At 39.5% G+C, this 27,800-nt stretch overlaps 2 long non-coding RNA genes across 3 annotated transcripts in view; one reads left to right on the forward strand and one right to left on the reverse strand.

Moving 5' to 3' along the window:
- Positions 1-27,800, forward strand: part of LOC133267055 (uncharacterized) — a 497,367-nt gene that overhangs the window by 351,432 nt on the left and 118,135 nt on the right. The gene's annotated exons all lie outside the window — the stretch shown is intronic.
- Positions 1,809-27,800, reverse strand: part of LOC133267052 (uncharacterized) — a 40,521-nt gene continuing 14,529 nt past the window's right edge. The window contains exons 2-3 of one of the 2 annotated variants that reach the window (XR_009742621.1): positions 7,115-7,272; positions 1,809-2,336 (exon numbers count right to left, since the gene is read on the reverse strand). This is a non-coding gene — a long non-coding RNA (uncharacterized LOC133267052). Of the gene's footprint in view, positions 2,337-5,806; positions 6,046-7,114; positions 7,273-27,800 lie in introns of those variants that run through there. The other variant, XR_009742620.1, reaches the window with a different exon arrangement.

The raw sequence follows: 27,800 nt of genomic DNA on the forward strand, positions 1-27,800 counted from the left end.
CTGTTTCTCCAGCTCCATTCCCAGCAACAAAAGCCCTCAGTAGAAGTGTTCTTCCAAAGTTCCAAAAAGTTTCCTTATTCATATTTTTTCAATTACACGTTCTAAGTTCACTCTGTATGGTTTTAAACTGTACAAAACCTAAAAGAGGGGCAACCCAGGTCCTTTGCAACCATCTGTCTAAAAACTAACTTTGAAGTTGCCCTCACTACATCATTTCAGCTTCCTGAATAGTGGCAGGGGTTGTAGAGAAACATAGCCTACCTATAGACAGCCCTTCCATTGTCCCCCTCAGTGACAAAGCTTAGAACCCCTCAAGAAATAGCCTCTCGATTCTAAATCCTAAGCTCTTTTCCTCACACAGAACTGCATGATTAGAGCAGCAGCCTAAACCATTGCATTTTCTTTCCATTTTGGTGAGGCTGTTTCTAAAGAAGGCTTCTCTATTTTTCTTGAAGCTTTTTTTATTTTTTTTCCCCCTTGGTAAGACTTTTGCAGACTACTGATGGGTTCTTTGGGCTAAAGATAATCTTGCCATTACCTTTTTCTGGAATCTGCATGTTTTGAAGCTGCTGGTGAATTTGCTTTCTGGTACACTGATGGTCAGCATGGGATATGTCATAGAATCATAGAATCATAGAACAGTTAGGGTTGGAAAGGACCTTAAGATCACCTAGTTCCAACCCCCCTGCCATAGGCAGGGACACCTCATGCTAAATCATATCACCCAAGGCCTCGTCCAACCTGGCCTTGAACACTGCCAGGGATGGAGCATTCACAACCTCCCTGGGCAACCCATTCCAGTGCCTCACCACCCTAACAGGAAAGAATTTCCTCCTTATATCCAATCTAAACTTCCCCTGTTTAAGTTTTAAAACATTACCCCTTGTCCTTTCAGTACAGTCTCTAATGAACAGTACATCCCCAGCATCCTTGTAGACCCCCTTCAGATACTGGAAGGCTGCTATGAGGTCTCCACGCAGCCTTCTCTTCTCCAGGCTGAACAGCCCCAACTTTCTCAGCCTGTCTTCATATGGGAGGTGCTCCAGTCCCGATCATCCTCGTGGCCCTTCTCTGGACTTGTTCCAACAGCTCCATGTCCTTTTTATGTTGAGGACACCAGAACTGCACACAGTACTCCAGGTGAGGTCTCACAAGAGCAGAGTAGAGGGGCAGGATCACCTCCTTCGACCTGCTGGTCACGCTCCTTTTGACGCAGCCCAGGATACAGTTGGCTTTCTGGGCTGCAAGTGCACACTGCAGCTGGCTCATGTTCATTTTCTCATCGACCAGCACCCCCAAGTCCTTCTCTGCAGGGCTGCTCTGAATCTCTTCTCTGCCCAACCTGTAGCTGTGCCTGGGATTGCCCTGACCCAGATGTAGGACTTTGCACTTGTCATGGTTAAACTTCATAAGGCTGGCATCAGCCCACCTCACAAGCGTGTCAAGGTCCCTCTGGATGGCATTCCTTCCCTCCAGCATATCAACCGAACCACACAGCTTGGTGTCATCGGCAAACTTGCTGAGGGCGCACTCAATCCCACTGTCCATGTCAGCGACGAAGATGTTAAACAAGACCGGTCCCAACCCCGATCCCTGAGGGACACCACTCGTTACTGGTCTCCAGCCGGACATTGAGCCATTGACCACAAGGAACTGAAATATCAGATTACCTAATAGAAAGAGAAAAAGGGTGGTTTTTTTTTTTCATTCTAGTTGCATTCTCCATTCCTTAAATGTATTCTTTAAATACATGCATAGGTCTTTCTGGCTTCAGCTAATAACAGATGTATTAAACATGATGTAAAAGCTCCACACAGAAGGATATTTCTCTCCTATCAACTTCAGTTTCAAACATGAAATATAATTATCCTTATATCATTATCTTAGCCTGCATAGTTCAAAGAAATAAGACACAATCTGGAAGTGTTTCTGTGCCAAAAAATGTGCTAGCCTTTTCTTTTTCTAAAATTTGAGTAGCAGTTAGAAGGGAGAGAATCCTTTTTCTTTTTTACTGGGTGAGTAAAAATGGAGTGTTTTCTTCACTTTACATTCCAACACAAAGCCCAGTATCACAAGCACCCTTCCTTCTGGCTAAGGCCTGAGATAAGAGCATTCAAAATGCATGGAAGACACCTAAGTTGAAACAGTTTAATTTTCACGCATGCTTAGTGCTTTCTGCAGATGGTGCACCACTGGTGCCTAAGAAAAGCACAACGTTGGGCAACCAGAACTAAGGTCTATTTTAATGGGAGAAGTAATGTGGCCTGTTCCATTCTGTGTGCCCAGGTGCCTTAATGCATCTCCCATGTTACTCCAATGAAGAATAGTAATGGCAGCTGTGTGAGAGGCAAAACAGGTTAGAAGCAGAAGCGCCAAAGAAAATAACAGCTCTTTTACATAAATCTTTGCAATCTATAAATTTTCTCTATGACCTTGATAAATTAAGTGCAGTCAGCTACCCCATGGACTAGGAACACCATTTGCCTGATGGTTGAAATGTACAATGCGGACATTTAGACAGGAATTAATCACCATAAATTGTTCTTAGAATCAATGGGCATCTAGTCAGTTTAATTAGCACAAACTATGGAGCTACTTATCTCTGCCTTAAGCAGATTTTTAAGATAGGTCAAGTGAATCCCATGCTAACAGTTCTCATTGAAGGCAGTGTGGATGACAAAGGCAGCTATAGCGAGGTGAGAGGAACCTGATTCCAGATAATGAAATGTAAAATGTAACAGATCTTCACCTTCCCCTTGAGAAGTGAAACCTTGGGTCACTGCTAATGGGACCTTGCTAATGGGATCTTGCTTCTTTACACCAGGTAAGAAGTCAACTCACTTCTGTTTGCTTTGCTACTGATGAGACTCAAAAGAGCTAGTAGCTTTCCACATACTAACCCAATTATTTCAGCTACAACTTAGGATATTAAACTTCACGTTACCAGACTTCATACAATTTAATATTATGTGTAGTGTCTGTAACATCAGTCACCTTCAGCTGTCTTGCAGTCCCTGAAGTGAAACAGACCTCTGCAAATGATGGTTCACATGACCTACCTTATACACAACATATTTTAGGATTAGATGACCCACATTCCAGGAGTGCTTTTTCTCTTCATCAACAGTACAGCAACTAGATACCCAACACAAGCATGAACATCTGATTTTGATGAACATAAGGCAGGGCAGGCTGACTTCACCCACTGTCTCACTTGCCCAAGATTTGTGGTGACCATTCCAGACCTGACACAGCATAGTGTTTTCACAGAATCATTGAATAGCTTGGGTTGGAAGGAGTCTTTAAAGGGCATGTAGTCCAACCCATCTGCAGATAGATCATGTTACTCATTTTACATGAAGTACTTAGTCTCAGACAGTATCTAGGTTATACTCTTCTCCTCTGTACTCTCTCTTTTTCTTTTTTCTTGTTGTCATTGTTGTGAGAACAGATTTTAGTAACGGAAGAGACATTCCTGATTACCTGTGATGTTACTTTCCCAAGGACAGCAAGAATTACATACTGAAGCTGAGATAAATTTCTGAGTGTTGTGGAGATGAGAGAATTAGTGGTAAGAAATTTACTGCACTGGACATAATTTCTTGCACCAAAGAATCATTCCACAGATGAAACTAGTCACATTTGTGTATTTTTTTTCTGTTTGGAGGAAGGGGAGTATTGTTTTGAATGAAAATTAAATCCTGGGAAATTGTAAGAAGTAGATTAGTAATCCTTTCTTCAATTATAAAGAATTTCTGCTACTCAAGACCTCTTAAGGAGACAAACCACTCCTTGGGAAAAACAGTGACAGTCAGGAAGAAAGAGAAGAAACAAAAAGCTTATGTGTAGAATAAGCAGTAGATTACAATGCAAAGATCCAAATGCTACAGAAGTTTATTGACTCCAACAGGCTTCTGCTTTCCCATAGTTTCATTGCTACAAGATCTGAGCTAGTGTATCTTAAAGGTTGTCATACAATGTAGTGATACCAGCACACTTCATTGCATAGCGTATGCATACCTCATGACAGCTCAAATTAGAACTGCTACAGTGCCTGGACAAAATGGGGATGAGTCCATGGTGAAGCAACCCAAGTGCTGTGGAATGGCTGTGGAGATTTAAGGATCAAAAGGGTTTGCTGAAAGGATTGGTGGTAAAGCAGTGTTTCTCACTATCTTTCCTGGAAGTCACTGCAAATGACTACTCCCAGAAACAAAAGCCAAGAAGGCATAAATGCTGCTCCATGTGAGGTCATTTTTAAATTGAAGGTGGAGATGGAGCATGTTTAATGTGCCACCATTCTCAGCTCAGTGCCAGGGTTTATTTCTTCCTGTTTGTTTGTTTGTTTCATTTTGTTTTACCAATGTTTGGAGGCAATTCAGCCTGCTAGTCCAGATTTTCCAACATATTTGAACATCCAAGGAGAGATAAAAGGATATACAGTACTCACTGCAAAGCTAATTATGATACCTATCAGAAGCACCGTGGCTCAGAAGCACCAAGTTGCCTTGAACCAGCATCAGGGTACATGTGACTCAGCTGTCAAAAGATGATACTCAGTTTAGAATCATAGAATCATAGAATGGTTAGGGTTGGAAAGGACCTTAAGATCATCTAGTTCCAACCCCCCTGCCATAGGCAGGGACACCTCACACTAAACCATGTCACCCACGCTTCATCTAACCTGGCCTTGAACACAGACAGGGATGGAGCATTCACAACTTCCCTGGGCAACCCATTCCAGTGCCTCACCACCCTCACAGTAAAGAATTTCCTTCTTATATCCAACCTAAACTTCCCCTGTTTAAGTTTTAACCCGTTACCTCTTGTCCTGTCACTACAGTCCCTAATGAAGAGTCCTGTCACTACAGTCACTCTGAGGGTGCACTCAATCCCACTGTCCATGTCACTGACAAAGAGGTTGAACAAAACCAGTCCCAACACTGATTCTTGAGGGACACCACTCATTACTGGTCTCCAGCCAGACATTGAGCCATTGACCACAACTCTTTGCATGCAGCCACCCAGCCAGTTCTTTATCCACCCAGTGGCCCACCTATCAAGTTGATGTCTCTCCAATTTAGAGACAAGGATGTCATGTGGGACAGTGTCAAACACTTTGCCCCATCATAGAAGGCCACCAAATAGGTCAGGCAGGGTTTCCCCTTAGTGAAGCCATGCTGGCTGTCACCAAGCACCTTGTTGATTTTCATGTGCCTTAGCATGCCATCCAGGAGAATCTGCTCCAAGATTTTGCCAGGCACAGAGGTGAGACTGACTGGTCTGTAATTCCCTGCATCATCCATTTTCCCCTTCTTGAAAATGGGGGTTATATTTCCCTTTTTCCAGTCCTTGGGAACTTCACCTGACTGCCATGATTTCTCAAATATGTTGGCCAGTGGCTTCGCAACTTCATTTGCCAGCTCTTTCAGTACCTGTGGATGGATTTCATCAGGCCCCATGGTTTCATGTAGAGCTTATCACCATGTTGCTGCCCACTGCTGTATGAAGATCGTGGGACTGTATTATGCTTTAAATTCCAGATGGAGGAGGCTGGGATTCCCATCAGATTTCAAGCAGCAGATTTTACCTGAGTATTTCAGGAGTGACCTGTATCTTGAGGATAATAATCAGAGCTTCCTCAGTTAACCACAAGTCTTGGTAATTTTGATGAAGCGCCTTCTCTTATATTTCTCATAACACACTAAATGGTTATGACTATAAAGATATATGATAGTTCATGATTACTTGATACGGTGTCTTAGTGTGTGTTTAGTCGGCATACAAAAGGACACAAATCTCTTGGTTAGGATGAAATTTTTTAGTTAAACCACTCAAATGATGGCAAGAGCCCAATGATCACCAGTCAACCATGGTATAAATGAAATGAAATACTTAAAGGTGTGGCACAGTCCTTACTGCTGAAGAAGTGAAAATAATAGCAAGGTACCAGCTACAGGCAGGTTTTCTGCATCATTTCATAATTTGTTATTTCATTTTGGAGACCGACTGAGCAATCAGGACAAATGGCTTCATGCTGCAACACTGTGAACATAAGAAATTACAGACAAAACTAGGAAATACAAGATCTTTTACATGAAGATTCTCCTACGTTAAAAACTGACATTTCTGGAGATATCTGAAGTGCTGATTAAAAGATTTGTTTTTAAGACATTATGGACCAGAGAGACTATAGCTGTCTACAGATTAAACCAGCAAAGAACCTTGCAGGCTGATACATGGAAAGTAGTCTGAGTCAGCAGGATTTAGATGTGGCTATTCCTGCAGATATTCATTCCTGATTACATTAAGATGTCTTTTGCAAACTGGTCTAGTCTGAGATTTGTTTGCCATATCTTAACATATCCTAACACATCTTACATAAATCAAAGTAGAAGTCAGTGTTTTCACAAGAAGACTTATGGTCACAAAGTCCTGGGAACCATAGCCACAAGCAACAATGAGCAATTGAAAAAATTCAAATGTTACAAAGGAGATGACTTGTTTACCCATTGGATGATAACCAGCGATCCACTTATACACATTCGAAGCTTTCTCGAAAGTATTTGTTCCCTTTTGACTGTCCCACACAACTCACCAAAAACTGTACAAAATGAGCTTTTTGTTGCTTGTCACTTCACTTCCTGAAGCCGAAAGATCCCCAGAAAAGAGACGGAGAAAGTGACTGCTTCATGCACTGACAGGCATTAGTCTTAATTAAGGCCTTCATCATAAAAATCAATGATATGATGCAGAGGCCAGTCAAGTGATTAAATCAGTAATACCCCCTTGAAGAAACCTAAGAAGACCAGTTTCAATAGTCTCAGCTGTTCTTATATCAAAGTTATTCTGAAAGACACCACAGACAGCTCATTAGTTGCTGTAGGGAAGTCTCCAGCTGCAGGCTCTCCTTTGGTCCCCAGGATGATTACAGTTCTTACTAAATAACTCTATCAATCATGTGCTTTACCATTGTAGCTACCATCTGAAGTTCTGGCCTCATCTGTGCACAGAGCCCTCTTGTCACAGCACTTAGAATACAAACCACCTGGATGGACCTTCACTTTGCCTTAACCCAATCACATCAAGCGCGAGGCTGAGCTAAAGGACTTACCTGCATGCCATGCAACTGACAAGAAACAACAGCCTTTGGTATGTTTGAGGAGGGCTTCTTGATTTACCCAAGTGATGACAAGGAATGATAACTCTGTCTGCTGCTCTAGCCACTACTGGTGCTGATACTCCTGCAATTGCTATCAGGAGCAGGAACTTCTGGGTATATAAATAACAAAAATATGTGGGGCCTGAGTCTCCTCTGGCTTTCACTAAAGGCACTGCCATTACTGTCATGCATTATTTCAGATTGACAAAAAGCTTTAGGAGGAGAATTAGACCCAAAAGCAGAGAGTGTGAGAAATGTATCAAAAATTTTCAGGCACTTAATCTTTTAGGAAATACCACTAAGAAAATATACAGCCCTTAGAATGTCAAAGAGTCAGAGAATAAAGCAAAAGTTTGCAGTCAGGCAAGACATTTGGAAGTGCCATGAAGAAAGCATAACTAGGGTAAATTGGCACAGTCTCTAGGAAGGGGGCTTTAGCTGTTTATGCTAGAAGAGAACTGGACCCAGTATCTGGGTCTGTGCTCAGCTCAAGCTAATCAAACTTTCACAATCCCAGTTTTGCTGCTTCAAGAGACTCCCTGTTTAAAAAAACCTGATAATTCCTAACATCAAGCTTTCATTGAGGGCAGGGGGAGGAAATTTGTCTCAGTCGTCTCCCCCACTTGCACATTTTGTCTCTTTGCCCTGGAAAAACAAACTTCATGAAGAATTTTACAGAGACTCCTGCTAGTTAGAAGGTAACACAATTCATTTCATTAGCAGCAACTATGAGCAACTAACATAATTTCCTACAAAAAGCTGGCAATGGACATCCCACAAGCAACAGTCTTTCTCAGGGAGCAATACAGATAAAAGATCTGTCCTACTAGACATATTCTTTGCCTGATTGTAAAATGGACAAAGAAAAGTAAACCAAGGGAAAAAACATCAGTTTTGACAAGTACTATGATCAAATTGGCAGTTTTCAGAGAGAAAGACTATAATGCTGCTTCACAAAATTCTGACTGATGTGACAATTTGTAATTCCCATGACATATCAAGAGGCTGCTTAGGCATTTGTATATATATAACCCTTTAGTCAGTTACAAATCACATTAGAGCTTTCATACATTAGAGAAAACATTAAAGCAATGGCATTCTGTAACTGTAGCACAATTGTGGAATCAGAATCAAGCTAAAGTGAGTTTTACTTTAATAGGCCTCTCAAAGTTGTCTTATGTGAGAGTCTCATTAGCAAGCTTGGAAAACATGTCTACAGAGCAAGTAATTTGGCACAACAGTAGCAGGCACAACTAGAGCCCTGTGTTCAAAGACACCTAAAAAACCAACCACTAGTTTGGGCCCCGCCAGTCTTTGCTGGGAATTGCAGAGTTTTCAGTATATACCTGGAGACAAAATTCAGTGAGTTTCATCTCCAAGGTGTCTAGGTCACACACTCCAAAACCTCCATAAAACCAAACCACACATAAACAGGCCAAAGATACACTGATCCTCCAAAGAAGATCATGAATGTAGACACAGCCAGAGACTAGATGCAATTACTGTAGAGTAAGCAAAAAAAGTGGCCCAAAATGTTTGCACAGAGTAGTTAATAATGGTTTACTATCAGCCTGAAGGCTCTATTGAATGGAGATATATGAAAGTCTGTTCTAATATAATGCTGTTTGATATTTTCATTATCAGCTTTTATGAAGAAACAGAAAGGATGCTTATTTAATTGGCTAAAGACACAAAAGAGGAGAGCTATACAAGTATGCTGGATGTCCACAAACTGAAAAATTAGCCTGAAATTCCTAAAGAACACCTAATTGAAATCATTATCTACAGAAATATAGGACATGGACCCACTGGCTTAGTAGTTCTGGAGAAAAGCATTAGGCAACTTTATCACAGGCTGAACATAATTTTTCTTTAAAAAGCTGTCTGTGATAAAAGTCATGTCAGGATGTATACATAGGAATACAGTGAAGAGCAGGTGAAGCTGGCAAGGCTTCAGACAGAAGGAATACTGCGTGCACCAGGTCTGGAACAGAAATGCCCGTCCATCTTCCATCCATTCATGTCCCTTTACACACCGTCCTCTGTTTTCCTTGTGATAAGCAGGTACTCTTAAGATGCCTAACCAATGCTAGTAGTAGCAATAATAAGAAACAATAAAAGTAGCAAAACTGACTCACCAGCAACAGTAGTAATTGCTGACTGAATTGCTACTTTAAGCAATTCATTTCTGCAAAGCTACTAAACATTAGGGTTTAGTGAGAGGGGCAGTGAGAAAATGACTTTTCTTGTCACAACATTGATCAACTTCCCTTCTATCAGTCATCAGCCGGTTGTGGTAGGACCCACAGTCTCTTTCAATGTATTGTCTCCTTTCTAATCTTACTCATTATGTAAATGATTGTTGGCACCATTTTTCCTAAAGGAAATTTAAGCTTTAGCATCCAAGAACCCCCAAAGCCCATCTTACATCTTGTCTTTTCTTAGGCTATAAATTTCTGGGAGATACTTCGTGACTTGAAGCAAATGACAGAAAGTCTGCAAATGATTTCTTATATTGTGACTTGCTATTTTAGAGAATAGAAGAGGTATGGAATCTATATGCTTCCCCTCTTCCCCCTTCCTCCCCCACAAAAAGTCCAAAAATTCTGTGTATGCCTTCCTGCATCATTTTCTTCCTCACTCTACTACAGATTGAGTCCATCCTGGAGACAGTCCAGAGTTCCCCTTTGCACAGCCTGGCTTTCTGATTTAAACTTGCTCTGAAAGGGACAGTGAAAGATTTTTTAATTAGGCTTCAAATTCTCTTTATCAGGAGATGTGTCTCTCTCAGCCCCTCTTGCACACTCCCATCCAATATCTATCCACAATCTAGCTCTGTGTCATGTCACTATGAAGTAGTCTGCTCATTAACACGCAACTGAATTTCAGATCTGAAAACATCAAAAGTCTCTTTCTTTTATTAGTAGTCTTTCCTTTAACTTAATGGAAACAAGGAAATCCTTTAACACCTTTCCCTGCCAACTTTCTACTGTGTGCAAGTTTCTCTAGAAGCCTTCTGAGCATTCTGGCCTAGCATAGACACCGCAGACACAGGGGAAGGCCCAGACTGGAGTATAGACAGCACCCTTGTAAAAATTAAATTAACTTTGTAGATAGGTGTAGATAAAACAAGCTTGAAACCACAACTTGTATTTCTGTGCTGCACACTGTGGCTATGTACAACTACTGATCAGCAAGCATTTTCTTTAACGGATTAAAATAGCCTGTGTATTCACCATCGATAAGACATCTGTTGTGCTTTTATCACTCACTTGAGCAAGATATCCCCATCTTTCTGATCCCCAAACTTCTGTTTTTATCAGACAAAGCAAATCCTGCTCAATTAACCTTATTTTGTGTGAATGAGGCACAAAATGTTATGAAGGGCCAGACATGAAAACAATAACAGAAGATGTTACATTAACAAGAGGTGTGGGAAGACTATGTGTCAGAAGTTTGCCAGTTTTGGTGAGAGATATAAACATAGAGCTTTCAGAAGATCTGATGCCATTTATTTTGTTTGGCCTTTATCTGTGGTAATCTACTTCAGGGGTTGTGCAGGACCATAAAATGTATGAAGAATTGATGCAGAAAATGTATGAAGAATTGATGTCTGAAGCAGAGCCATTAACCACAAAAATGCAGGTGAAATGGCATTTATTAGTATCTAGCATACAAATTCAAGTTCTAATGTGACAGTACAGAGTCATAAGCTGTTTTCCCATTTAAGGAAACAAGTGCAGGAAGAAATTGTTTTTTAAAAGTCGGTTTCTTTCTGTTTAAACAGCAGGTTCTTTTGTGAATTTAAGTGTTTTAGTGAGAAATAACATCAAATTCCAGCTTTTTTTTTTTTTAGCAGGAGCTATGAGTGAACTTTTATACAAACAGTGCCAACTTTGTACATAATAAACGTGGGTTTTTTTTGCTCCATGCACTCTCAGACAGCTTTGATAATGGGTCCTAATGAGAATGAATTCAGATGAACCAAGAGCACTGCAAGCTTTACCTGACAAAATATATCACCAAAATGCCAAAATTTCTCCTTCTGACTTACTTAAAAGGTACACTTCAGCCTTTCGAAATGTCTGCTTTAGCCATGTAATTTTTGAATCCCTAAATTAGGACAGATTAATTCTACCTAATGCTCCTGTTTACTAAATCTGTACTATGCTATAATTGCAAACATGCAATCTATAGTTAATACTGCAAACAAAATACAACAGACCCCTACTCCATGAACTAGGAACAATCAGCATCCAGCAACCACTTTTGGGATCACCTTTTGTCCTGGGTTCAGCAGTAACAGCCATTTTTCTCCTTCTTGGTAGCTGGTGCAGTGCAGTGTTTTGACTTTCGGCCTGGGATCAGAGCTGATAACAATGATGTTTTGGCTTGGCCAACGACTTTGTGAGCCTCATGCTCTGCCAGGGAGGAGGGGAAGCTGGAAGGAAGCAGAGACAGGACACCTGACCCAAACTGACCAAAGAGGTATTCCATACCACAGCACGTCATGCCCAGGATGTAACTGGGAGTTAGCCGGAAGGGCTGGGAGACTGCAGGGTTGGAGGAGGTATCGGTCGGTGCTTGGTCGGGCTGGGGGGGGGGGGGGGCGAGTTATCAGTCAGCTGGTGTGAGATGTTGTATTCTCTTCCCTTGTTATTTCCTTTATCATTATTATCACTGGTGGTAGCAGTAGTGATTTCTGTTATACCCTAGTTACTAAACCGTTCTTATCTCAACCCGTGGGAGTTGCATTCTTTTCGATTCTCCTCTCCGTCCCTCTGAGACTAGGGGGAGGGAAAGAAGGGGGGGAGTGAGTGAACGAGTTGCCTGACTGGGTTTAAACCACGACACCTTTTCATGCCTCCCAGAGTGGCACTGGCCCACAAACGACATGTTGAGCAATGCTGGCCTCAATGAGTTCAAAGGCAAACTGCTGCACAAGTGCAGGTCTGTGTGGACTAGGGGCAATCCAGCCACCACAGCGCAGGCTTCAGTGCATGCTGCTCACTGAAGTAAGCTGCCTTCTGCCTGGGGGTTTGGCAATCTAGTATCAAGGCCAGTTGAAGCAGGTGCTGAGCCTTGAGGAGAACTCTTTGAGGCTGCTAGGAAGTCTCAGCCGCTGCTCTCTCTTTTTCTCTCTGGAGCAGCTTTCAGTCTGTAGGTCTCACCCTTGGTCAGCGACACTGCAGTGTAGCTATGACCAGTCCTGGCTGATGTACCCTTGCAATCTGCACCTCAGCCATCACCGGAATTGACTCTCCAGCTTGACCATGGACCAGGCTCATCACTATGACCACCAGACTGTGTCTGATCCTGCCACTGACTTGCTGATCTGTTGCTGGCCTGACCTGATTACCTGACCTCAGACTTGCCATGCCCCCATGGGCTTGTCTGGCAGTCTGGACTTCGGGCTAAAATCTGCTCTGCTTGCCATGTCCAGGTGATACAGAATGGCACTCTTGGTGAGGACACCCCCTTTCTCTGCTCCCCTTCCTGCTGAAACCTGTGGTGCTGTGTTTTACTTGATACAGTGACTGAAACCACTGCATCTATGGGTAGTCTCAGAGAAGCATGATGAAATGCTCATCATTCACGAGTTGTGTATGGAGAACATGTACAATAAAGCATATGGTCAACACAAAAAATGCCAAATCTGGTAAAAACAGAGGGTAACTTTTGCATGTAGAAGTTCAAGTTTTTAAACATCAACTTCAGATGAGCACGAACACAATTTGAAATAGTCTCTTCTTTGGAAGCTATATTTAATGTGACCCAGAATTATGATAGGTATGACTACAGGTGAGTACCTCATAATTTTCCTCAAGGTTCACTTCTCTCACAAGCCCCTCTGATGCATGGCAGAAGGACTGCAATTTGTAAAAATGACATTTCTGATAAATAGGTTCCATATGTACTGTAAATAGCCACTCATTTACACTGTTGATTTCCCAGCTGTGGTTTGGAAATCACCAACCTTGGGAGCTCTCCTAACACTACACAGAGTGGAAGATACTTGGTTAAACAGTGAAAGGGATGGTGTTTGAAGGAAAACTGTGGATCCCTATATGGATTTTCCTCTCTGTGTCAAGTGGTTGACCAGATCAGAATGCAGGTAAATCAATAGCTATAGGTTTATAACATTCCTGTAACTACATTTTCTTTGAACAATGAAAGTATTATCTCTCTATACATAGTAAATAAAAATAAAACCTCACAATTCCCTGTCCCTGTCAGTGTTAACAAGTTTATCACATCTCCTAATGCCCTGTACACAAATGATGGGTAAGTATGCATTCAACATATCGTAGCATGTTTCTACTTAGGTAGTAGCTTCTAGGCTTCTTTGAATTGAAACTTCTGAAAGATTTCCTGTTTGACGGTGAATGAATGAGAAGGTATGAATCACTTTTTCTTCCGCTTTCTGACTTTTCAGACGATTTCTAATGTGCCTTTTCCCCAAGTTTTACTCGTTCAGGCATTTTAATGCATAGAGAATTACAAAGAAAACCCAGAGAGGTTGATTTTTTATTTTGTAACTCCCAAGTTACAGCCATCTCCAACCTATTCTGACAAACACTTAAACCAGATTTTTATTAAACCATCTTATTTTAAAGATAAAATTGAAGGTGATATAGGCAAACACTTGTGAAAAACCACTTCTCTCTTATCTGAATTAAGATATCTAAATACATAAACAGATCTGACTACGCCAGTCTTTTATGTTTTGCCAGCAACCTACAACAGACAGAAGAGAAAGCAGATGTGGCAAGTAACTGGATTTCCCCAAACTGTTAATGAGTCAATATCTGTTCACTACACTTTCATTTCTATTTCCTGGGGTTATTCATGTATTGCAGTTAACTTAAGTAGATCTAAGAACAAACATTACTCAGGATGGCATGTAATTGTTAATATTTAACAGGTATAATTATTGTTGAGAAATCATTATTAAAACAGCAGAAGCATCCACAATAGAGCTGATCTCTCTTTTACCTCTGTAGTTGGCACTGAAAGACGAGTCTTCTCATGATTTACTGCAGGAATCTGACCATATTGATCAATCAAATTCAGGTTTAATCTACAGCCAAATTCCAGCCCTGCCTTTCTCTGCTGACTACAGAAGAGCTAAAGAAGGCTATCTTCACTAAGGGATAGCCTTTAAGAATATCCTTCTATCATGCCTGATTAAAACTACTAAAGCTTAGACAGTCTGAAGGTTCTTTAGAAAGTCATATGAACTTAGAGCCTTGCATTAACAGGCAAATGGTCCAAGCCATTACTACGTGTGTGGTTTGCATGTTCTTTGAGTGTGGTACAGAAACGGTTCCTCCATTTTCTTTGCTGATTATCTGGGATTGATTAAAAAGAGTTACGGGCCACTGAATTTCATCTAAGTCAAGGAGGCAAGAGGAAGAGGATGTTTGGAATACTTTTTAATGTCTGATTAAGGGCATGCAGTGATAGGACAAGAGCTAATGACTTTAAAACAGGGTAGATTTAGATTAAATATAAGGAAGAAATTCTTTACTTTCACTTCCAGTGAGCCACTGGCACAGACTGCCCAGAGAAGCCGTGGATGCCACATCCCTGGCAGTGTTCAAGGCCAGGTTGAACAGTCTTTGAGCAACCTCGTCTAGTGGGAAGTGTCCATTTCCCAACCCAACCCTGCAAGAGGGTTGAAACTAGATGATCTTTAAGGTCCCTTCCAACCCAGACTCTTCTGTGATTCTGTGACATCTTTTGTTTGGTTGGTTTGGTTTGGATTTTTTATTAGAAGAAGTAGCTCTTGTCACAGCTTCTGTTCTGAGAAGTTTAATTCCAAAGAATCAAGTTACACTTAACAACTCAAACTCAGTTAGTAAGGGTTGTTTCAAGTGCTTGACAATTTTCTAAGGTATCCTCTGAGTCCAGAAATGATAGTTCACAGTCAAGGGGCATTTTGGAATGAAAGTCTAAGTTGCTTGTTACTCATCTTGAGTTCCATACCATAAGACACACCTAGCGGAAGGGCACATGTTCTGCATGTAAGGTGCACCAACCAATATACGCAGTGACTCATGGCATGAAGCCTGAGTATGACAGAACTATGAAGTAACTGGAATCAGTTCAAAGTTCAGATGTCTAAAAAGAGAAATCCTGAACTTGTATTGCCTTATAGTTTGAGGAGCACAGATAACTGATGTATTAATTTCAGGTTTTATGCTTTTTTACTAAACAACACACATCTTGTTTTATTTTTAACTGTGGAGGAAGAAAAGGGATTAACTATTCATCTTTGATTTTGAGGCACAGAGGGATTACCCCTTTTATGCAGGGACAATGAATCTACACTGTATGTAGCCTAGAACACCTGTGGTGGCAGGTAACAACTAGCATTACTTTTGTGCATGGTGAAAAGGATGTGAAGCAGAAAGAAGATGGAATCATCTAATAACAAAAGGAGAAAGGTTTATCTCAGCAAAGACTAAATCCTTGCTGGCTGCCCCTAGTAACTTCAGTAGCATATTAACCCCCACCTACACTACTTACATATAAGAGTACTCTCAATGCCAGGCTAGAGTATGCTACTTAAAATTCTTGGAAAAAAAACTCTGGTGTGGTTGGTTTCCAGAAGATACCCAAAATTAGGCCAGTCTGGCTTTATTTTACCAGGTTTGCCCTTGCTCTGATGGGATAGGAGAAATAGAGGACCACATGAAAATCCCCACTTGCCAGCTACCACAAAAGGAATTCACAGTGTCTGGAGCTCAGGCTGAATGTGACAGCAGTGGTACTGTGATCTCGAGGGGATGATTGTACAGTGCAGCATCACAGAGACTGCAGCCTCAGTACGAACACATTTTCAGTGAATTTGGTGTCATACCTCTGCAGTTGGTTAAAAGTTGGAAAAGTTCTCTTGCTCTGTCTGCATTAGGAAATAAAAAATGTGAGGCTTCTCCTGCATTATTGACTGGGAGCAATGGCAGGTTTGGTTTAACTGAATTTGCAAAGGAAAGAGATAGGTCAAGGAAGAAATTGATGCAGATTTTTTACTCTTTATAGAAATGATCTAGTTAGTAGCATAGATCAACCCTCTGCCTCTCACAACCCACTTCTGAAGGAAGCAGCTGAAAAAAGATTTCATAAGATGGTCCGTAGGGAGCAGAGAGGCACATGTTTCAGACACCTAAAGAATGTCTAAAGACAAATATAGGTCATACTGTGGAGTTTAGACACTTCTATGAGTTGGTAGCTAGTAAACAGTGGGGTTTGGATTGCATTTTTATATTTAGGCACTCACTTCTTTTTCTGGTTTGAATTCCAAGACATCAAAAGGGATCAAGGAGACAGACTCCTTCAAGACCTCCCAGTCTGAATAGAAGAATTACAGTGCAGGTGAGAGGATATTTATTTTGATTTATTTAACTTCCACACATTTTGGACAGTCTCCAGTTCTCAAGTCAGGATCTTCCATTTAATTCTGGTAGGCAGCTACAGCCAACAAGAATAACCCAAGACAAATCCTAAGCAAAAGGACACAAACAGTCCTTCTACACCAAATTAAAATCATGGGATTTTTCTCTCTTCCCTGCCCCCTCTAAAGCTGTTGATTTATTGCCCTGTATTTCCAAGCAAAGCATTTAATTCAAAACCAAGTAGTAAAATTGACATTGAGTTAATGATTTGTGTGAAAGAACTCACATACAGAAATTATGGCAAAAATGCAGAGTACAGGGCAAAAGGAGCAAGTAATAGGTGTCCAAGAGGAAGCTTCATTAAATTTGAAAAGTTAGAAAAAAAACCCTATTTAATCAAACATTTCTGCTCTGTTCTATTAGTTCTCCAGGATTTCTCCATATTTTACTACTGTGAAATACATCATTCTTCTTAAATCATAGAAGACCACACTTTCAAAATGGATAACTTACTTATTGCTAGAAAACATGTTCAGTTAGAGCTCTACCCTCAGACACGCCAGTGAAGCCTTCATGTATCAGTGTTTGCCCAGGCAAAACTCATATTTGTTCATGTAAATGTCCAGCTAGGACATATAAATATTGATTTGTTTATGTAAGAAAGATATTTTTGCTGGCAAAAGTTTTTGCCCTAACATTTAGGCCCAGATCATTTAATGGTCTTTAAAAACAGAGTATTAGCAGGCAAACTTTTTTTAAGTTTGTCAAGGAATAACAAATTTGAAAAATACACATTCAAATTTTCATGTTTGACCATTCTGAATCTTGAATACAGCATTTCAGAAAGAATAAGGTTTCACAGAAGGAAAAATGGTCTCTATTTAAAGCAGGAGCCTGGGAAAATGAAGACATATGTTCAGTTCCTGTTAGTGCAACAAACTTTTCTGACACTGGGCAAGTATCCTAATCACTCAGTCCCTTAGTACCCAGCTGGCAAAAGAGGGAACAGTAGTGCTTATTTTTCCTATCTTGCTTCATTAGCCTTGAAGGTCTTTGGAAACAGGAATGTCCCTGATTATGTATGGTTAGTGTTTGCAGAAAAAAGAGCCAGACCTCAACTGGAAGCTGCAGGAGCTACAAGGAGCAGGAGTGGACAGTGTGCAATTAAAAGGGTGAAAACTTTCTAAACACATTTCCTCAAGTGCTCTTTAGAAAAGGGGGAGGGAAAGTTCTAACTTTCTTTTATGTAAGTTTCAATTAATCAAGCTATTTCTTATTTCTTTTGAAGACTGAAAAATACAGACAAAAAATACTGTAAGTAAGTGTATTGTAAGTACATTCCAGGTATTTTTAAATTTTGCTAGTACTTTGGCTATTTTACAAAAATAAGCTAAGTTAGCCCTGAGAACCATGTCAGTAAGACCACACTCTGCAGCTACTCTTCAAACTAGTGGCATTGAAAATCCCTTTTTTCACATGAAGCTCTGGAAGGATATGTTAACTGGGGGAAGTAGATACAGATACTTTTCTCTTTTTCAAAGCTGTGAAACCAGGACAGCACATCGTGATGTAAGATAAAAATTGTGTCACTTCTGCTAAAGAACATAGCTATTCCTTTACAGCCAGGACTGAAGATTAACCACTTTCATCGGTGCACACAGTCTTCCACAGCAAACCAGCAACGTTGTGTCACAGGTAAAACTGAGACTTTTCTTCACATTTCCAAGCTTTAATTCTTGTCATTCAGCATATTTTTCATTATTAAAACAAATAAAAAAAAAAAAAAACCCAACCAAAAAAGCAAACACCACAGTTTGAGGCCACGGACAGTGTTTGTCTTTTAGGTAAAACCGAGACATGAGAAAAAGAACATCAATCATGCAAATTGTTTTAAATTGTCACAGAACTGAAAGGCAATTATAACTAGGGTGGCACAAACAACTGACATAATGTTGGCTGACCATCAGCTATCGGCTATTATTTTCTACAGTGGAATAAAAAGGGAAAAGTATGTTCCATTTCAGATCAAATGAAATTGTTAAAATTGGGGGGCGGAGTTTTTAATTTTTCCCCATTTCACTATTAAATGCAACTTTGTTACAACAACTTAAGTTTTAAGTTGATAACTTTTCAGTTAAAACAACCTGTGGTCACAAATGTTTTTATTTACTCTGTGTACAAAGCAATCAAAAATGTTTCACTTAACTCCACTTTGCAACACTAGACATCTCTTAATTTACGATACTAGCATAGAAAAATGTCAGCCTCTGAAAGCTCATGAGATTTGTTTCAAACAATCAATATCAATATTTGTGGCAAACTTACCTCTGTTTGAAATCAAAGGAAGCCTGACCATACTCTTTGTGAGGCTGATAATATAATTTCAAAGTGACTGAGCCTTACTAAGTTTGAGGATATATCTGGGCCAGCAACAACCTAGACTCACCTACATGGAGCTTTTCAAAGCTGCAAGATTCAGACTCAAAGATGGCTAAGAATTTGGTGATGAATAACACTTTAAGATCACTGTAGCCACATGGCTTTCACTGCACTTGTCACCATGTCATAAAGACCAGCAACTAGAGGGAAGCGAAGACCCTCAGTCTACCAGATACGTCACCTCCTCAGGAGGAAAAGGAAGCAGTAAATGAGCAGCTCACATCCATTGCTGCCAAGCTCACCAAAAAATCATGACTCTAAGCACCACAGCTACAAGTCTTTTAAATACTTCCAGGGATGGTGACTCCATTAGGTCTCTGCGGAGTCTGTTCCAAGACTTGACAAACCTGTTTCTGAAGAATTTTTTCCTAATATACAATTTAAACCTCCCCTGGGGCAACTTGAGGTCATTTCCTCATGTCCCGTTGCTTGTTACCTGGGACAAGAGACCAGCCCTCACCTCACTACAACCTTGTTTGGGGCAGTTGTAGAGACTGAGTATTATCACTTCATATCAAATTAAGCAGAAATCTCATTCTCTCAGCATATTCTGCAGAGGCAAATTTTAATACTTTCCTTAAGAATCAAAAATTTTGTGTGACCACAGTAATGTCTTCAGCTATACCATCACATATCTTCTTGTAAAATCATATATTCTTATTATATTCTTATCTTTTCTCAAGCAAATGACAGATTGAAAATGTTTGAGCCATGAGGGACATATCTTTCTGTAATTCCTTCATGTTTTCTTAGTAAATTCTCTATGTAACTGATAAGCATGTAGAAAACTGTTAAAAAGTTAGATGGGATCTTGGGAGGTGAGACGTTCCTGCACTAGTCTTGCATTTTGTCCATCTGAAAAACTAGGGATTTCAATCCCACTTTGCACTTACTTTGGTGCTGGTTCTTTTTTATTTCAACATTCATGACGTAAGAAATACATCTGTAGATCTTCGACTTCACTTACACCTTCCTAAGTTTTAATAACTCATCAGAAATTTTGTTGTTCCTTTATGCTCTGGTTGCTTCCTTATGCTCTTTAAAAACATAATGCTTTCACAAGCGGTTTAGTAAATATCTCTGACTCTTTGTCTTTATAGGCTTCAGCACCAGGGTAGTCATTAAAACAAAAGTCCATCTATTCTTAATATGACTGCACAGAATCATAGAATGCCCTATAACAGAGGCTACAGTATCAATGCACTCTGTACACTTCAATTAACAGTTTTCTAAAGTCAGATCATCCCTGTGTGATTCTCACCTATTCACTGGATTCTCTGCTTTAGCTTTGTCTCGTCTCTTATTTTCATTTCTTTAAAGGAGCATTTTTCTCTCTTACACAATAGTGGCCTAATCATGAGTACCTCCCCTTAGGCTGAATGTTAGTCTGTTGTCTTATGTCAGTTTATGGTTGATCAAGTAGATAAGAACTCCATGTCTGAATATTAATGTATTCTTGCAAATGCCATTGTGAGTACAATGAGACGGTCCTTAGAACCTCAAAGATTACTAACCTGACCCTGCTGCAAGCAGCTGTGTCACAGGTATAGATCCTTCTTCTTTTCCTACCTTAATACCTTAGTGTAAGGATCATTTTAATGTAAAGAATGGGAGCTGGCTCCCTCAAGTTTTCTCTAGACTTCATTTACTGTTTCTTCAGTGAGATCACACATGCTGATGTCGAGTTTGTTTGCAGCTTGTTTCAAAGACAGTAACAGCACCAGCAGATTTTTGTACTCAAAGGTTCCATTTCTTTTCCATTCTGCTGAGATCAGGATGTGCTTTTGAGGTATTTGCTCCACCACATTTGGCTGGGATTTCTGCCTTTGGTGAGGTCCAGATGTTCCACGTTACCAGCTCTTAGTCTGTTTTCCATAGCTGGGTAATTTATCTGTATTCTTGTTTATCTCCAATATTTATTTGACTTTATAGCAAAAGAAGAATAGCGTTCAACTTTTGCCCAAAGGCCAAGCGGAAGACCAGATCATGTCTCTGGCCAATTGCCTCTAGCCTGTCCTGTTTGGCAGGTTTTGCTTACAGCAGAACAGGTTTGACATAGTTCCGGGGGCCATGGAAACACGCAAGAGCTGCCACCATGACTGGAGACTAACTCAGAGTAACAAAGAGATTCAAGGAAGATCAAAGCAGTGCACAAACGAGTGGCAGTCAGAGGCAGAGCTAAATTTATCAAGCAACACATTCTGTCCACTCTGCTCATTCATCTCTGATGACTCTGATTGTGAGCATAATTGTATTTTTCTGCAGTGGTTGTTTGAGCTCATTTTACAAGTGCATCATACAGCAACATTCTAACGCCCCCAAAACAAAGCTTTTTTATTTGCTTGAATCATTAAACTCCAGATAAAAGATTTGGCTTCTCCAAAACCAGCACAGAAGATTCTATCCAATATTCACAAAAAAAGGACTAAAAACTAAATTTTCCTAGGTTACAATGTGCATAAAACCATTCTTAATATAATTTGCTGATTTATTTTTTGATAGTAAAATGAATTTCAAACCAAACTTAAGATATCTAAAAATGATAACTTCCTGTAGCAGAAAATAAACAGGACACTTGACTCCTTTGAAAAGCAGAACCATATTCATTTACCATTTTTATTTCTGTACTCTAAATTACTCTTAAGCCAGTCATTATTCCAAAACCAAGAATAATGCTTTGCTAGATGCACTGCAAACCACCTTTTAAAATAAGCTGTATTATTAGAAATTAATATTTATGGAAGCTAGTAAGAATTAGCTCAGAAAGCCTGACAAACATGTAACTGTTAATAAAAAAAGAGAAATTGGATACATCTGAATGAAAGCTGAAGTTTTAAGTGGCAAATGAGGTGTAGTAAGTAGGAAATGAGTGATGTCCTGCTTAGTTTACTTTGGCTGTAGAAACTATGCAACATCTTCTATATTTCCACCAATTAAAAAAAAAAAATCATAAATTACTCAGATAGAGAAATGTTCTTAGACAGTCTATGGTCACACACTTAGAATTTTATGCACAATTAAAACTTCTCACAGTTTGTTCCAGACTACTCCCAAAAATCCGGTGGCCCTGAGGAATCTGGTGGGGGGGGGGTCTGTGGGAGGTTCACAGCCTCTGAATATTGTGTCCCCTATTACACCACAACATAATACATTTAAACTTGAGAATGAACCCCAGAATATTTATTACAGAATAAAATTAGAAGAAATTAATCAGCAGGGTACACAGTCAACTACCAACTTTTACTCTGCTCTTAAAGGAAGAAAGTCCTCCAAGATACTGGCATGTTTGGTGGTGCAAGGCAATATATACCGAGCTCTTTCCGAAAAATGATGTCTGTTTTTAAAACCTTTTGTGTTTGTGAACCTCTTCTAGGCTTTGCCTGATCTACCTCATCTTGTGTATCTAGAAGAATGTTTTTCGCTCCTAGGCCTCAGCAGTCCTTGGGTGGCCTTGGTGCTCAGCACCAACAAAACTATCAATTCATGAGCTTAAATAAATGGGAATTTACTGAGAGTCAGGCAAACACTAAAAACTAGCTCTTAGCTCACAACAACCAGCACGTGTAGAACATACAGTGAAGTAAAATGCACGCATTCAGAGCCTAGAGAGGGTTAGGTTGCAGATATTTGAGATAATAAGAAAACACACACATCAGATATTAGTCTTTTGACTTGAAGGTGTACTCACACTGCAATGATGAGAGAGGAACATTATACTCAACACACTGTCCACACCATCCTTGAAGTAAATGCCCATAGTCTAGTGGTCATAAAAAAGGCCGAGTTGTATCAAGAACTACATGATGACTTTCATATTTTCTTCTACAGGCTTCTCATTGCAAAGCAATTAACAAAAGAAAGGGGACATCATAAAGTGGTTGGAAAAAAACTCAAGAATTAGCCAGCAATTAAATACATGACAAGAAACTATCAATTCACCAAGAAAACAACTGCTAAGATTAAATAGTGAAGCAGCAATACTGTTAAATCACAGCCCTCAGAAAGTATTAAAAATTAAAATACACTTAATACTTTTTAATACGTTTTTTAATTCAGATGCAAAACTGTATCTGTAATGATACAGTTACGTGCCAAGATTATGTTGCTGGATGATCAGCATCCACCACAATTTGGACATTAAGTCATGTACACCACGCGTTATTGCAGATTCTGAGTTCATTGTTGCTTGCATGTCCACTCACTTGCCCGTTGTTCAGACCTGCAGACTTTGATGATAACAGATATCTAGCTCAAGAAAAAATCCTTGAAGGCCAGTAGAAGGCTAAGAGGCAAGACATATGAGCAGCAAATTCAAACTGGCCTCAAGAACAGTGCTTAAGTGCTAACATTTAGGTCTACCAGAAGACATTGTTTCTGCATCATGAACCTCTCTTCATGTGGCAGAACCACAAAACCTGTCACAATAATATCTGGTTTTAATACAAGCCACACAGAAATCTGGAAAAGTAAGAATAAGCAGAAGGAAGTGAAATAGAGAGTAAAACAAAGAAAATCACTTTCTCCAGAATACCTCCAGGAAGGACAAGAACAGATAAAAATTCTATATGTAACAAAGGACAGAAAGCAGTGAAAAATAGCACAAGAGACAAAATGAAGAATTTATACAGTACTTTAAAGCATATTGAAGTAGTTGCTGCTAGAGTAATAGTGAAGCTTTATCAGTTTAACAGGAGCTCAGCAGGCATGTTTAAGGCCGCCCTAGGATAAGCAAAAAGGATTTCTCAAATAGACAAGAAATAAAGAAAGCAATAAGTAAACAGTTTCAAGAGCAGCTAAACAAACACACACCATTAAAAGATATTTTAAAATACTTTCTCAAGAAAGGTAGTGTAACACATCACATCTCAAAGCGGCAAAAAAGTCACTGAAATAGATTCTATCTAAAACCAGTACATCTCAAGAAATTTGTGACAAAGGACCATCATGCTTGTGGTAGATCAGAAGCTGCAGTGTGGAGACATTGGGAAAAATGTGGAAATCCACTACAGGTACACATTCTTTAAAGTAAAATGCTTTAGAAAAATGCTGATATTGTATGGGATGTATTTCTAGTAAGGGCTAAGATTTCACAGAGTTCAGATATTTGTTGCCTTTAATGTTATCCATACAAAAAAAAAATAAATGGTCAAATGTCGAAGAAAATGCTGAAAGGGCAACCGTTTGGTGGGACACAAAACCAGAGCTAAGCACTGAAGGGGAGTTTATGGCCTTTATAGTGAGGGAGATGCCAGAAGCAACACAGCATACGCAGGTGTAACAGAGCTATCTTTGTGCCCCTGGCAATGTAATGGCAGTATGGAAAATTTCAATTCCATTTTCTGCATACTAGAACTTTCACCTGGCATGCAAATGAAACCTGTGTGACTTCCTGTGTCATGACAGCGTCTTTCCACACAAAAAGTAAATGAGCCTTCCTTGCTAACTTCTGCATCTGATCTGCAGTGTATGAGATAATGATACAAGCAATGCACTGTTGAAAAAGCTACCTTATTGGATTTGAAATGTGGCATATTCCTGGAGACTGAAATCAAACTCTTGAGAACAGGAGGGAGTGGAATCAACACTGTTCTTACAAAGCAGATTCAGCCTTAGCTCAGTGTATCACTTTTACTTCTTTTCAGATACAAAGGTCCAATACTAAGTCACCCTGAGGGACGGGATTTGTTACAATAGAATATTCATTTTGGTATGTTCCTATATTATGTACTTTACACTTGAGATTTAGCAATTTTACCTCTTCTTATCAGAATGCACATGTGCAATGGCTGCTCCATTTTATATGTAACTGAAATTTTGCATATTAATGAAGCACTGAGTGCATGTGTTAGCGAAATGGGCCAGAGTACAGTGTTTAAGCACATACTTTATTTTCATATCCATGACTGACGTTATTAAAGTTGACCGGTTTACTTAAATGTCACTGTGTCCCGAATACCCTGTTGAACTGGAGTCATAAAGAGGCTGTACCTCATGAACAAAAATGTTACAAGATGCAGGTGGAATTCTCATTCTCTGTGGAATATATGATTCTGTGTGTCAGGTGAGCAAAAGAAAACTGAAGGTAAAGTTTCTGGAGTTTGTGTCAATAAATTACTTCCGCTCGCTTTCCTGTTTGCTTGATTTAACACATTAGATCTTCAAATTGTAAATTGTTTTCTATTTTTACTTAAAAGAAAAATTGCTTACAAACTTCTATTCATGTTAAAGTTTATGGAAACAACATTTTGCATACACATAGCACAACTTTTTGCCAACAGTACCTTACATGCATATTGCACAAACTGATGGTTTTCTAGGAGGGAAATGACCACATGTCATTTCAGGATGCAACCTAAAAAGCATGACAGTACTAGCTGTCGTTGTTAATGAGTGTAATCAAGGTAAGGAAAAAGAGATAGTCACTACACATAATACAGTTTAAATTCCTGCACATAAATTTTTATGAAATTGTTTGTGTTGTGCTATAAAACACCAAAGATCTTCATTAAGAGGATAACATATTTGCAAAGTAAATTTTTTAGATGTCAGAATTAAAATTGCCATGTAACTTTAACCAAGTTCCATTGTGCTTTCATATAACACTGAAGAAGCAAACTAATTAATCCTGTACCAATTTTTCTCCAGGATTTCTACCGCAGTTCAAAAGTCAACCAGCAGGCATTCAGTCAGCCAGTGAGGAAATCTACAACATTTTGAAAGGAATTTCCCATAATCTCAGTAATGGTATTCATCACTGCAGCTTCTGAGTGAAAGTTAATGCTTGAAAATGTCAACTAATTTAAATTTGTAGCATTTCTGTGAGGACAGAGAGTTGACTATCCCCAGTTTACAGTGGGACAGCAGAATCAAAGGGCAATTAAAGACAAAAACATTCAGGAAATATGGATGTCTATTTTGAGATGCCTCATACTTGGATCTTGAAGAGCACTTAGTAATATATATGTGGCATTTTATGTATCCAACATTAGGATTCTATCGATTGCATCTCATCCCCAGACAAGAGTATAAAGCAGTAGCAGAAGAACTTTGAAGTGTTCATGCATAAAACACTTGGTTTAGGGAATTCATGCATGTCTACAACAAATAGAATTCAATTATCTGAACAGCATCCAGCTTTCTTAGAGGAACCTTTGTTTTCCACCCTCCCACAGTTGCCTTGTGCATCTTCCAATTTCTGCAGCTAATGAAGGAAGCCTACAGAGAGCAGACTCCTTAGCTGTGCAAGCCTTCTCCACTATGAAAGCACAGTCCATCATGCATAAAAAGGGAGAGAGCAGCAAAGAATGGGCACACCATAAAATTGAGGTGATTGGGCTTAGAATTCTGTGATTGTAGAGCTTTGAGACTTGGAACAATACGTTTATTTACCTTTGTTGGACAAGCTCAAGTTGTTTATATTTTAACAACAACAACGTGTTAATCGTATTAATGCATCAAACACATTTCAGAAATGTATCAGCAGATATAAGATATGGACTTGTCATAAATAACCTGTAAAATAAATGATGCGGAGCATCTTTGATATTTGCTGCAGGCTAAGGACTAGTTTACTTCCTTCTATTTACTCCTAAATTCCTAAAGAGAAAATTTATGTCTTTCTAACCTTTTGAGTAGACCATAGGAGTTGCTGTTGCCTTCTGGAAGGAAAGAGACTGCTAGAATATATCTTATTAGAAAGGTTTCTCTTTGATACTCCAATGTAGTCTATGGTATATATACATATATGATATTATAAAACATTTAGGAGCCATTCTTGGGTTGTACAAAAATCATACAACTTCATATATCAAAAAATGTGATCTGGGATGGCAAGAGAGGATTTCACAAACTTTTTTCTTTTTTAATGTATGTCATATACATATTTTGGCTGGTGGGAGCAATAATTTGGCGCACATATTGTGGGCCAAAAATACACACATTTATAAAATCTTTATAATCAGATTTACTGACTTTTTTCTAAAGATGATAAATGCAGGGTATGTATTCATAACGTATAGAGAACTATGCATCCACGGTAGCTATGTAACAGGGCTCTGGGAACAGAGGCTTTCTGAAGCCACCCATAACGCTAACTCCAGCAAAGAATACTGTTCCCTGTGGGAACATGGCTGCAGAAACCATACTTTTAAGAGGGCAAGAAGTCAGATACAGGCATGCTGTTGGGGCTGAGTATGCCAGTCTAGCAAATATAGAGGACAATTAATTACCCAGACACTACAGCTAATTCTTGCAAATCCAAGTTCGAGGATAGATTCAAGCACATTTTAACTTCTTTATTTTACTTACACTAGTAGCAGCTGCATGCTTCCTAGAGTGATATGTACTTCTAGAAAGTGACTTTACTCAACACTAAACCAGGGTACTCTATTTTAGATGTGTTCTTTCTCCCTTCCTCCCTGTTCCCTCCAAGTTAACAGATATGCCCCAATTTTGTTGTGAGCTTCTCCATGCCGAATCTCCTCTTATGATTTCCCACCTGCATTTCTCAGCCTTATACTATCTTTGACAGACAGAAAGCCCAACTAGCTGACTGTATTAAAAAGCAGAACACACAGTAGAATCAGGAGTAAGCTCCTTGATTTTAATTCATTTCCCTCATCATAGGACAACATTGTGGTTCCTTCATGGTGCACTCCTGAGCACCTTCTTAAGATACAATTGAGGTCTGTATCTTAGAATTCAGAGTTCTTCATTATTCACCATCTCGCTTCCTCAAACTGTATAACCAGTCTCCACAAAACCATTGCTCATGGCAGCTTTTCATACTATTAGGCTCAAGC

This window comes from Pezoporus flaviventris, unplaced genomic scaffold, assembly GCF_033815535.1.
Source record: "Pezoporus flaviventris isolate CSIRO_AGI_PZ_B2104156 unplaced genomic scaffold, CSIRO_AGI_Pfla_v1 ptg000007l, whole genome shotgun sequence".
Taxonomy (NCBI): domain Eukaryota; kingdom Metazoa; phylum Chordata; class Aves; order Psittaciformes; family Psittacidae; genus Pezoporus; species Pezoporus flaviventris.